General features: G+C 37.2%; 1 long non-coding RNA gene across 1 annotated transcript in view; it reads left to right on the plus strand.

Moving 5' to 3' along the window:
* The window catches only part of LOC123987817, a 61,614-nt gene that overhangs the window by 19,073 nt on the left and 30,248 nt on the right, over positions 1-12,293 (plus strand). The gene's annotated exons all lie outside the window — the stretch shown is intronic.

The following is a 12,293-nucleotide window of genomic DNA, read 5'->3' on the forward strand; positions in this document are numbered from 1 at the left end:
TCGCCTTCTTTGAATCGTTTGTGCTTCCTAGATGTCGCCGCTTCGTAATAAATAACGATTAGAATTTCTCTCGAATGCTGCTGTATTCCTCGGCGCTTTCTAGTAATAAAGCGTGTTCTGTGAACTGAGTAATTAGTTATTCGACAGTTCTACGAGTTCTCAATTTTATTGCGTTGAAAATTGAATAGTTATAATCAAGGGAATCATTTTAGAACTAATCTGTCGTATTCCGAAACTCGAGTATTTATCACACTGAATTATCAGTCGTGTGTATAAAATTTCATTTATGAACGAAACAGATCTGATATTCATGAAACGTTCATTTCAGCAAATATTGCTGTTTCCTATTAAATACGTATTTACATCCGATCAAAGCTGAGTACTGAAATTACCAATTATCATATCAGCAAATTTATTCCACTGAACCACAACTATGAATGATCGGTTACTAAATGATAATCAATATTATTTATATTATTATTATAAATATATAATTATATTATTTATATATAAAATAGTAGAAAATTATGTGGAAAATATTTTACAATATGAAAGCGTTGGATCGACATAGAATTTCTTTCATCTGTCGCGTACTTCTGTCTTCTCAAGTACTTCGTCTCAAGACGAGGCGACGAAAAAATCCGTCAGACGTTTTTACAACAGACGAAACACGCAATCGCGGGACGGTGCGTCGCGATGTCTCGTCACTTTGGCGAGGATGTCGCCGCTACGAATATCCGGTGTTTTAAACGGTACGATCTGCTCTTACGGTTGGTTACCTGTTCCGCTTGTGAAACACAGGTTTCTCGATACACGGTGAACTAGAATCTATCTTAGGCGAGCAGAAAAGTCGTGGTCCGTGGCGAATCAAGGGCCAAGTCGTGAATCAGGTGTTCCGGAAGCAAGGTAAAGGTCAGTCGATCTTTCTTCTGCGTCCATGCTGTTCGTAAGAGAGCTTAATTCTAACTTTCATAGAACAACTTGTGTACACGTGTTAACCATTAATTCTCCTCTCGTTTCTTCCTGACGTTATCCGCTAATTTCTCGGAAACGTTTTTCTTAATTTCATCATTCCAGAAATTGCACGCATCGACGCAAAAACGTCGTTACCGTTCTGTAATTTTCCTTGTTCGCGTGGAACGTTTCGCAAAGTGAAAGTCCCACTTATATCGATCGATCTGTCCTGCAAACGTTTCTTCAAATCGAACGACTATGACGTGCCATTAAGATTGCAACTTTCATCATTTTTTCCCTCCCCTCGGCGAGAGTTACGTACTTACGTTTCTGAACGCTCTAACGTTGATTTATTCGCGACGATCATCGACGTTTCTCGCTTAATTGCCTTCGTTTCGAGAGCAAGGAGAAAGATCGTAAGTGCTCGGGCTCCGTTGTTCCGTCGCGATTCCGAGACTTTGTGCAACTCGTCGTCAATTTTCCGCGCCATAGCGAGAGAAATAAACGGAGAAACGGCTGCTGTAATCTTACTTTGGCAAAACTGTACAAGATTCCTAGGCCAGATGTATTTCGTGCCTGACTGCCACGATACTTCGTTCCGTTTCCTCTAATCCCATGGAACTCGAAACCCTTTTAATCTCGCAAGGAGAATGACGTTTTGTTATAATGGTTGCTTTTAACGTGTCTCCACAGTGAAACGAGATTACTTTATCCTTCGGTCGATCTGCTCGTGGATTTTCGTTTAAAAATGAAATAGCAACGATGTCTTCGTTGCTTTCTACCATTGTGAACATTTAAATTGCAAGGGAATTTAATAGCAAAACAAGAAATGCAATGTTTTTTATGATAACCTAGATTTCTTGGAACTCGTTCTGCTTTCAAACAGTTTCATCGAAAGGATTTACCTTTGATGATGTTTCAATTATGTAAATTTGAAGTAATTGGACTATAAAATTATAATATGCGATACCATTTAATTATGAACCAAGTGGTGTTGTTAAACGGGTACAGTTATTAGTTTTACTTAATTACTTGTCTGTTAATTAGTCCTTCCGAATGATAATTCAAGTACATACATATAATTCATAACCATCTTTACTAGTATTTTATCCACTTATCATCATTTGTCTTTCTGACAATTTTTTGTCGTAATACATATCTCTTCACTGACTTCTTTAGTAAGACATCCTCAATAAAAAGCGACATTGTCTTGATGAGGGTCCTCATTGCTGGTCGATAACACGTTCGTCATTTTTCTACCAAAGCTTGATATCTCTGTTTATTTATAATTATCATATTACGAAAATCATGATCGTTTCATGGTTCCGTTCATTCTTCCATCTGATTTTCATTTTACTCGAAGGCTATGAGTCATAGTTGATTCGGTACCATTTCGTATCACACTGTTGCACCATTTCCGCGTTTCACCCAGTATCTTACGTGCTCGTAAATCAAGGGCAGAATCCTTGAAAACTTCATCACTTTTTCCACCGTTTCTTGCCATTCTGACGTGAACTATGTTTCGTTACGCCTATATTTCTTTAAGTTGGTGAACAGAACGAAAACTATGTACCTTTCTGCGCAGAAAAACTACTTCGAATCGCCTTTCTGTTACTCAACACAGAGACTATTACAATAAGTGTACCCAAAATTACCAAGCCGATAAATTTTACCGGTTATTCGAATTGTTACGCGAGACTGTCATGAAATTGCTGCTCTCTTACTGCTTATCGTTGCGATAATTTTATTTTTACGCCACAGTAACGATCCCCTTTTGTCCATAATTTGAAAAATTATCCCCGACTACCAGAAATGGATAATCATCGGCTCATAAATAGAAAACGAACGAGAAACTCGATGAGTTTTCTGCGTTCGATTGCTTCCGATAATATACATATAAACATCCACGAAATGTTGTCAGAGTGCCATGACCTTGTACGCGAATAAGCACCTCAAACAAGTCCAACGCTTTGTTGGATACTCTGGAATTAGCAAAGTTTCGTCAAACGAACGCCTCGACACTCAGGACGTTTACACAGTTGGGATCGTTTGGAAGTCACTTTCCAAGGGTGCTGTCGCCGTTCCCCCGTCCCGCTGTTTGTCGTCAGCGTTAAATTTCGAGATTTCAATTGACTACAAGTCGCAAGGAGAAAGCCTAAAAAAGGAAGAAAGACGGGAAAATGAAGAAAAAGCGTAGGCGAAAGGAGTACCGAGGGTCTTCCCCCTTTCTATTCTTTCTCCTTCCTTGTTGCCTGTAAACTCGCTTTAAGCTCGCTCTACTATAAACGGGTTTGTTTACATAACTATAATAGAGCAATTATCGAGAGACCCACGTTTACTCGTTCGATGCTCCTTCCTTTCTCTCGTCCTTCCATCGAACTTCGTTTCACCTTCCCAATTCACTTCTCTCTTCCCCAAAGTCCTCCGTTAGATTTGTGGCCAGTCGTCGCCCCGGTCTCTTTCCTTTCGCTGGCATGCTCGTAACTTTTGCACAGGGAGTAATAAAAGATTACTCCAGGCCGCCGGAAGCTACGCAATTTCTCCGGAAATAGTTTTCATAGCATCGGGTCTGCGATACCGAGAGACGAAGGGAGCGCCGGTTCTCCATCCACGCTTCTACCTATCCGCTTCCGTTTGCCGTATGTGTATCTAGGATCTATGAGCTTGAGGTTTAGCGTAAACGTAAATCATATATTAAGCCTGGTTCGCACGGTGGCCCGTTGTTAACGGACGCGTTATGTCTCTGATCGGGCCGATTTCGTGAGGGCCGAGGGCTACAGCTGTACTGCGCCGCATGCTGATATCTCCAGACCTTGTCCTCTAGGATCAATAATTTGATGGGAATTTAGGTCGTTCTACAGATGATTTCGATCTACTAACATTTGTTGGAGCGAAGACAATTTTGGCTAGCTTTTGTCGTATCAAATGTTAATTGTTCAAATAGGAGATAAAATCTGTTGTTTTCGGAGCAGTTTCGTCTGCACTTTTAACTAGCTTTGATCAGCTACTGTATTATATTATATTACTCTTCATATGAAATACAATTTTGATGTCGGCACTTGATGAGTTACGTACTCACGAGGATTTTAAATAATTTAATTTCCAAAGGGCGAACGTATAAAATTTCTCCGTTTCGTAGACACCAAGGGGTTACCTCAAAGGCTCGTTATACTTAAACCAAAGTATACGGGTGGCGCAGTATTAGCGGCTAACAGGATTCTGTGGTAGCACAAGGACATTTGTATCCTAGATATTGTTTCAGTAGTTCGAAATAAAGCCCACGATTTGTGAGAAACCACTCTGCCTTTAGCGTTCGTAATGGAGGACACAGGTAATTTGTCCGCAAACGTAATTAGCGCCGTTAGGAACATTAATAACACACCCGTGATTCCGAGTCACTAATTAAAAGATTTATACGATAATGCAACGGCTCGCTAAGAGCCATCCAACTTGCGAAATAGTTTTCCAAATGCGATTCGCTTATTATGCTCGGTTAATGCTCATCGCGAACAAAGGGCCGAGTTATGATTTAAAACAAAAGGGAGTAGGTCTTGATAAAAGAATGGTGAAGTCTTTAAAGCACTCGGACCGTCATTATGACTACTCTTTTCTTTTTCTCCTTTTATCGTTTCGTATCTCTGAAGATTGCCTTTACAATAATTGTAACAAATGAGCCAGAATATACCATCGTTTTCTGTGTTTCTCTTTCTTAGAATTTCATGAAATTGAATAACAATTCCGACGTTTAGTCTCAAATAGGTACACGATATTCACAATAGTCGTAACAGTAAATGTACCGTTGCGATTTTCTTTAATTAAAAGCATTAGAATTTCGCTTGGTATTAAGGATTAATATTATACATGAACTTTCATTAGGTTTCAAGGTTCTCTATTGTGTAAAGTGCTCCGTTTCATCTGGAATAATCCTTGGTATCAATGAGAGCCTGGCATTGTGCATCAGTATATCTTACTATGTAACAGTGCAGTGAATGGGAACGACTTTCTACTAATTATTTCCGCAAATTGAACTTACGTCGACTTCACATGATTACAGTGGTCTTATACTTCATCCTATCTGGTAGACCTGTTACTTCCGACTGTTACATTCAATTTTATCTGATCGGTTGAACTTGGCGTCTGCACTATGCAGATATCTGGATTCTGCGCTTGAAACGTGGTTCGGGAATAGCTAGGAACAATTTCAGAATTAAGCAGAAACTAGGTTAAGATGTAACTCTATATACGTATCTGCACATCGATTCGACAGAACAATTTTTCGAGCTTCAATGTTTTATTCATTCACAATGGAGAGCATGTTGGAGAATTTAATTATCTTTCAATTTAACGGGCAATTCTCTCTGCTCTTTTTCCCATTTTCATTTGTTCCTTCTTCACTTCTCTATATTTCTTCTTTTTTTTTTACTTCTGATTGAAGTCTTTGCCTTCTTCACGGTTTTGAGTAAACTTAGCGGTTTCCTCAATTTTGTTTTCCTTTCACCGCTGCTACATTCTCCGCCACGAATACCGCATTTTTTGTACATTGTTGCCTCACAGAATAAAAAAAAATTAATCAGCATTCACGTAATACGATCGTTGGTGCTCGATTATAGTGGTCACAAGACACGTACCAGTTTGATTTCCTTTCGAAAAAGTGCTCTTTCACATTTTTTTTCTTTTTTTTTTCATTGCGGTAAAGAGAAAAATAATAAGAGGAGGGACTTTGTTTCGTAACGATTAAGAAGATACAGTTTCATTCGCTGGTTGTGGTTGCTTGTTCCCTCGAGGATCGCACGATTCTTGAAGTGGACGATGATAGGATTCTCTCGGTTTTATAATTTTTCGCAAGTGCCAAGCTGAGTAAATGTCCTGCTCTTGGTAAGTCGATCGATGAGCTTGCGGCCAGACCAATGACTTACGATTTGCACGAAAGCTTTTGAGATTTTCGCGCACACTTTTCTACAACGAAAAGCTTTCAGGTGGTTTGGAATAATACATGTGCAAAGGCGAGTTACCATCTATACCAGGCGGTCCGGTCGGTGCCTTTAGATGGCGACTGATTGAAGTTGAGCTTCTATTTGATCAAGCAATGTGTTGTCTTTGTTCTTGTTGCCTCGAATTTCTCTGAAACTGGTGCATTTATTTTTATTTTACTCGCGTGGGTAACTCTATATCAAATTTTTAATCAAACGGACAATATTTGGGGGAGAAGAACTTGGTATTTATAGGAAGTCATAGTACAAGGATCTTTAAAATTTTTAAGGAAGCATTGTGCAAAGATACTTGGTATCTTTAGGGAAATATAATGCGAGGATTCTTGGTGTCTCTAGGGAAGTATAATACGAGGATACTTGGTATCTCTAAGGAAGTATAGTGCGAGCATTCATAATATCTCTAGGGAAGCAAAGGGTGAGGATCCCTAGTATCTCCAGGGAAGCACAGTACAAGGAGTAGCTTTGATTCAACATCAACCGATAAATACATTGCCCCACATTTTCATAATTGCGTTTATTGTTCCATCGTAACAGTAATTCATCACCACTTAAATGACTATAGCGGGCTCGATAGCTCTCATGCAAATTCGCTGAAACAGCTAACCATGTATTTATGGTTAATTTGCAATCTGTTCGTGACTCTGATGGTTGCGTCAGCGAGCACTTAATTCAAATCACTGTTTCTTTGCCATTGTTTTTGTTATGATTTCATCAACGAGTTGAATGAAAGCTCGCGGTGTATTATTTGCAGAACGAATCAATTTCAATGGTACTAGTTTTTTTATTTACATCCTGTTATGTTCTGTTTCATTGATTTCACTCATTTAACCTGACGCTTACCTTATGAAAGTGTTTTGACTAATAGTCCAAACTTTTCATACTCGCTACACTGTTTAGGTAATTGCTTCTAGTAATTTCAAAACAAATTGTCCTCATTAATTTACGAGAAATGGAGTGTTCTATTTTAAGAAGTGGATAAGAAGTGGATATAATTATAGTAATAGAAAATTATTATAAGCTTATATTTTAAACTCTAATTTAAATGAATTTCTGAAACTTCCAAATCTTTAAATATAATTATTATTTTTAAAATTTAAATAACACGTAGGATACGTTTGTGTATTCAGAAATTCGATTCGGCAAAAATCCTCTTGATTTAAATAAAATCTTTCGCTTCGTGATTCAAACTGTTGCTCCGTAAGTAATTGATTCATAAAATTTATGAAAATTGATTGATTTACAAGATAAAATATGGGGAATTTTTATAAATACTAAACACCGAACAATTTATCACTCGAAATCGAAACTTTCAAGAAATATTTCATTTCGCCAGGGATGGTCAGACCGATATCGTAAATATTTTCAGTGCATTTTATATCGCGATTCTTTATGCAGTTCGGTTAACTGTTGGTATGTGGAAGAGAAATCGATTTTTGTGGTTGGATACGAAAGCCACAGCGAACAACACAGGTGGCACGGTAATATGTACAATGAAAATTTTATTATAAGCGACGCGAAGCGTTAATGAAAATTGCACGAAAAATGTCCACGGGTAATTGATACTTTCTATCGAGAAATTTTTTATTTACTCGGGTCGATGAAATTTGTTTTTTTAACGAGGAGAAAACATTTCCAAAATGTCCTTACCAAATGTAACTTTCATACGAATCGTTGGCATCGATTCCCGGTCGCAAGTATTATCGAAAACGTTTCGAATCCTGGTACAGCCTGATGGCTCGGTGGATCGATCGTTTCGACCCCAGGAACAATTGGGTCGCTTCAATTATCCAAACCGAGTTTTCGCCATATGCACGATTCGAAAGTGTCGGATTATTACGAAAATCCCATTGGTAGAAACGCGTTCACCACGAAAGCGTAAATAGGACCGTTGGCACGATGTGGAAATCCAGGATTCTCTGGTGGTCGGATTGTAATTAGTTAATTGCGTTCGAGATAACGATACATCTTCGACGTGGGGGGAGTTCGCACAATAATACGGGGTTAATTAGGCAATGCGTAATGCTTTCCACGTAATCGCATCTTTTTTTCTTTCGTTCAACGATTCGACGGTCGAACTTTTTTTTACATTACCTAGTTTTTTCTGCAATTAACTCTGGAATAGCAGAGTAGATTCTTTGCAAACCCAATGCATGATTTAGAGATTAAATTTAACTTTAAATTTGTTTTCCTTTAGACGCTGATTTTCCAATACATGGAAGTCTTTCATTTGGAAATTTCAGCTCCTAATTTTAATCGATGAATCATTAGGTATGTATGCTCTGTAGATTTATGGGTCACGATTGACGCGGCTACTGCCGTTCGAAGATTAATATTTAATGAATATAGAGCTAAATTTTAACTCTGAAAGCCACCTGACTATTTTAAATACATTTACTTTACTAATTAAAACATACTACATAATAAATTCACTTTTAAACGATCAAAAATGTACCATCGTCGCTCGTTATTTTCCAGATCTTATATCTTTCTTTCAAAAGCATCGAAATCGTCTATGTAGTGATAGCCGTAAGCGAACAAAAGGTAAGGTTATAGGGTACGACGCTGTTATCGGATCGTGGCTAGACTTTCTTACGGTCGGACTTTCTTCACGGATAAATTCCTCGGCTTAACATTCTTTACGAATGCCGTGCCATGGAGTTTGATTCTTGGTTGTTCACTTGCTCGGAAAGGGCCCACCTATAAGTCACACATAGCACACGTACACGGTGCTGTGTGATGAGACACTGTACCCGATGGTGTGTAGAATGTCGTCGATAGGGGAAAGTTATTTGGCCCGATCCGCAAGAGCTCGTACAAGTTCCGCAAGAATTCTTGCCTTATCGTAAAACAAGTAGTTGGGAATCTCGGGGGATGGACTTTTCGAAGACTATTTGAAGATTACCTACTTTTTGCTATAAGCTATGATTCTCTAATATTTTTATTGTACACATAATTCCATACAGTAGCTTATTTTTTATTTCAACACTTTGATGATTATACATTTCGTGTAATATTTCAATTTAAATTATCAGAAATGATAGAAGATTTGAAAATATCTACTCAGAATGTTATGATAGGGGTTCGTAATAATTTCTTATATTTGATATCGCTTGACTTAATTTTTGTTAGATTTACGATACTAACAATAAGATCTTCTGTAAGTCGTACAAGTTTAAGAATACTGGAGCTTCTGCTTCAAACGAAGACCACAAATCCATGAGTGTATTGTACTCTAAGGATATTCTTGGCTCTGTATTGAGTTCCACGAGTTCGTATCGGGTGTTTGCTTTGGTGTTTTCAGTAAATTGTAGGAGTTGTTTGCAATAGATTCCACAAATACGCAGTAGTATGTACTCGGTTCTATGGTTCTTCAATTGTGTTGGTCGCATTATTTATCCTGCTTCTTTTGTATCTAAAGTTTCTAAAAACTCGATTCAGTGACACGACTTTAAAATAATGTATATCCCGAGTAAATACACGGGATATTTATCCTAATGGTTCATGATTTTTAGACACTTTAGATAGTCACATTAGAAAACCAAATTGCAATGTTAAAAATTAATTATTGTAATGTTTAATACTTTGCATTACTTAATCAGATTTAAAACTTTATTGTTTTGAGGATATTGTTAGTTTGGTGAAAAAGATCCTGGTAAGATTTATATCAGATTTATATCAGTTAATTCAACTTTAATCTTCAAGTTAATTTAAAACAAGAAATCTAGCCTCCTAATCTTACAGGATAAACGTTTATCAACCATTAAAATTGAATGCAATCGACGGAAGATTAAGAGTGCTTTGTGGAAGCGTTTATTTTATTCCAGACTTATACACATACCCATAACGAATCTAATTTTCTGCTTTGTGGAACCTCACAAAGGAACTTCTGAAAGATACATTGTATTTAAAATAGCAATCTGCGATTTCTTAATTTCTTCTTTCCCGACATCCATCATATTACGCTGTAGCTCTTTAATTCTCTTTGGTCGTTTAATGTCAAAGGTTCTGTATCACTTTTCATAATTAAAAACTTTACGTTACTAACACTGTGTACACAATTGATATTGTGAAAAAGTAACACAGTTTTCATATTTTGAATGAAAGACCTCAAAACATTAAAGTTTCAGGGCAATTTGTTTTATTTTTCGAAGCTTTTGCGTTGTAAAATTGAAAGAATTATTATACTCTCTACAAACTTCACGTTTCAACAGAAAAGTGTTCTTCTCTTTTTATTTTATTTCTTAATCAACGGCTATTTATTTCAGAGACTTTATAAAAGCGTCACCTTTCCGTTGTTTGGTGACTTAAGTGAAGTTAATTTACATTGGACGGTATTGCGGAAATTGACTGCATAATGAAGGGATTATTTCTTTACTGAACTTCATGTATGAGGACAATAACGTTGAATAATAGTATAATAAGAATAAAGTAAATTATTGTATAAAAGGGAAAGAGAAAGAATGCTTTTATAAAATAACAATTGATTTCTTTCCAGATTAAAATTACTTGTTGTCTCTGTCTGTTTCGTTATTGATTACAAACATTAATAATACGGTTAGCTAGTTTTTTGTTAACAGAATTTATTTATTTTTAACGTACAATGCAATTTTTCAAACTAGCCATTTGCTAGTTATTCTATTAAAGCTCGTAACGTGAAGCAACACGGCAAAATGCGCCCTCAGCTTGGTAAACAACAAAACAATATTACGTGTTGATACGTTTAGGTGCCATCGCCTAACCATTCAATAAAAGGCTATTAAATAATACCGTCAGGGTAACGAGCTCTTCTCGTGAAATTCAATCACGAGAAGCTCGAAGAGTATCCACTCGATCGATTTGAGCCGATGGCTTGCTGACACTGTCGTTTTTGCACGCTGAAAAGACTGTCATAAATCTTCAACCTTAATCAATAAATTGGTCACTAACAAAGTAATATTGTCAAAAATGTGTCAAACGTTTGTTAAAATTTTATCAAAATTCATCTCATTGTAGGCGTAAACTTATATTGTATACAATATCAAAATAATACGATGCGGTAGCATATTTGCGACAATTGGCCGGTTGTAGTTAAACCACGTTGGTGTTTGAACCGAAGACAAATTTCCTTGGGGACCAGTTCACGAATCAACTTTTTAAACTCCCTGCTAGGAGGTTCGTTAGCGATAACTCGAGCACGTCCATACGCCAAGGGTGTGAAAAGTTTTGAAAGGGTAGAGAGTCTTACGGTAGAAATTAAGGGCGACACGACCCTTTAGGGCGCTTTCGTATGTGTTTCTGTTAGTTGTAATTCCGAACCAAGTCTTCTACTTGACGAATGCAGTTGTTTATCAAGAAATTTCCACCACGATGCTTACCGTTTTTCCTACGCTCCTTCGTTATTGTATTATTTTTTATTTAATGTTTCTGGTACCACATTAATTTAAAAAAATTCTTAGTTATTTGATATACAAATTATATCTTAAATACGCAAAATATAATGAGAATTCACATGAAGGGGATTCGAATCGAGTGCCTTCCTAACTTACCAACATTAATCATCCACTTCGAATCTGGAAATTAGAGAGGATATATACTTGGTACCTTGTCATTAATCAGTCAGTTAATTGGGACCATTCTATCATTAGGGCTCGTTAGTATTCGCCTTTGCTTTTGATACCCTAAATACATTGATAGCGCTTCAGAGTTGAATAATCATGCTTTTGATCTGTATTAACACTTTGATAGTCGCATACTTAATGTAATCAATGCCTCTTACAATTATCAATCTTTAAATTACTTATTACTTATACAGTTATACTTTGTACCACAGCATCGTCTATGTTTCACTCATTTAATTACAGCAGTTCCACTAAAAAAAGTATTAACACTTTCTTTGTTATATATAGCTAAAATCGTTACTGCACTTTTAGAGCAGCCATGAATCGTCAAGTTTAATGGGATATTTCATATTGTTTTCATCCCTGTCGGTTCTAGGTGCAATATACAAGTTGGAGACGGTAAAACTGTGGGTCGGGGCACGTTGCCAGGGACCGTTCTCTCGCGTCGATAAATCTGACCGAGTACACCGGCATTTTAAACGCGATGTAAACCACCTGTAAAGTGCTCGCCTCCGAGCAGCTACCACGCCAACTTAATTCGATGCCTGTGCGTTCGCCAGAAGGGTTGTGTTACATTTTCCAGCAAATCAGGCTCGTTTCAGTATGTTCTACCTTTTCGTTATTCCACTGGTCTGGTCTAGGTACCGTCGCTCGTGAACGACTTTTCGATCATCGCTGCTAGCTATCGGTTTATTTTCCCTGCATCGTTATCGTCCGTTCACCTCTCTCTCCTTTTTGTCATTTTTTTATC

This window comes from Osmia bicornis, chromosome 1 (genome assembly GCF_907164935.1).
Source record: "Osmia bicornis bicornis chromosome 1, iOsmBic2.1, whole genome shotgun sequence".
NCBI classification, from domain to species: domain Eukaryota; kingdom Metazoa; phylum Arthropoda; class Insecta; order Hymenoptera; family Megachilidae; genus Osmia; species Osmia bicornis.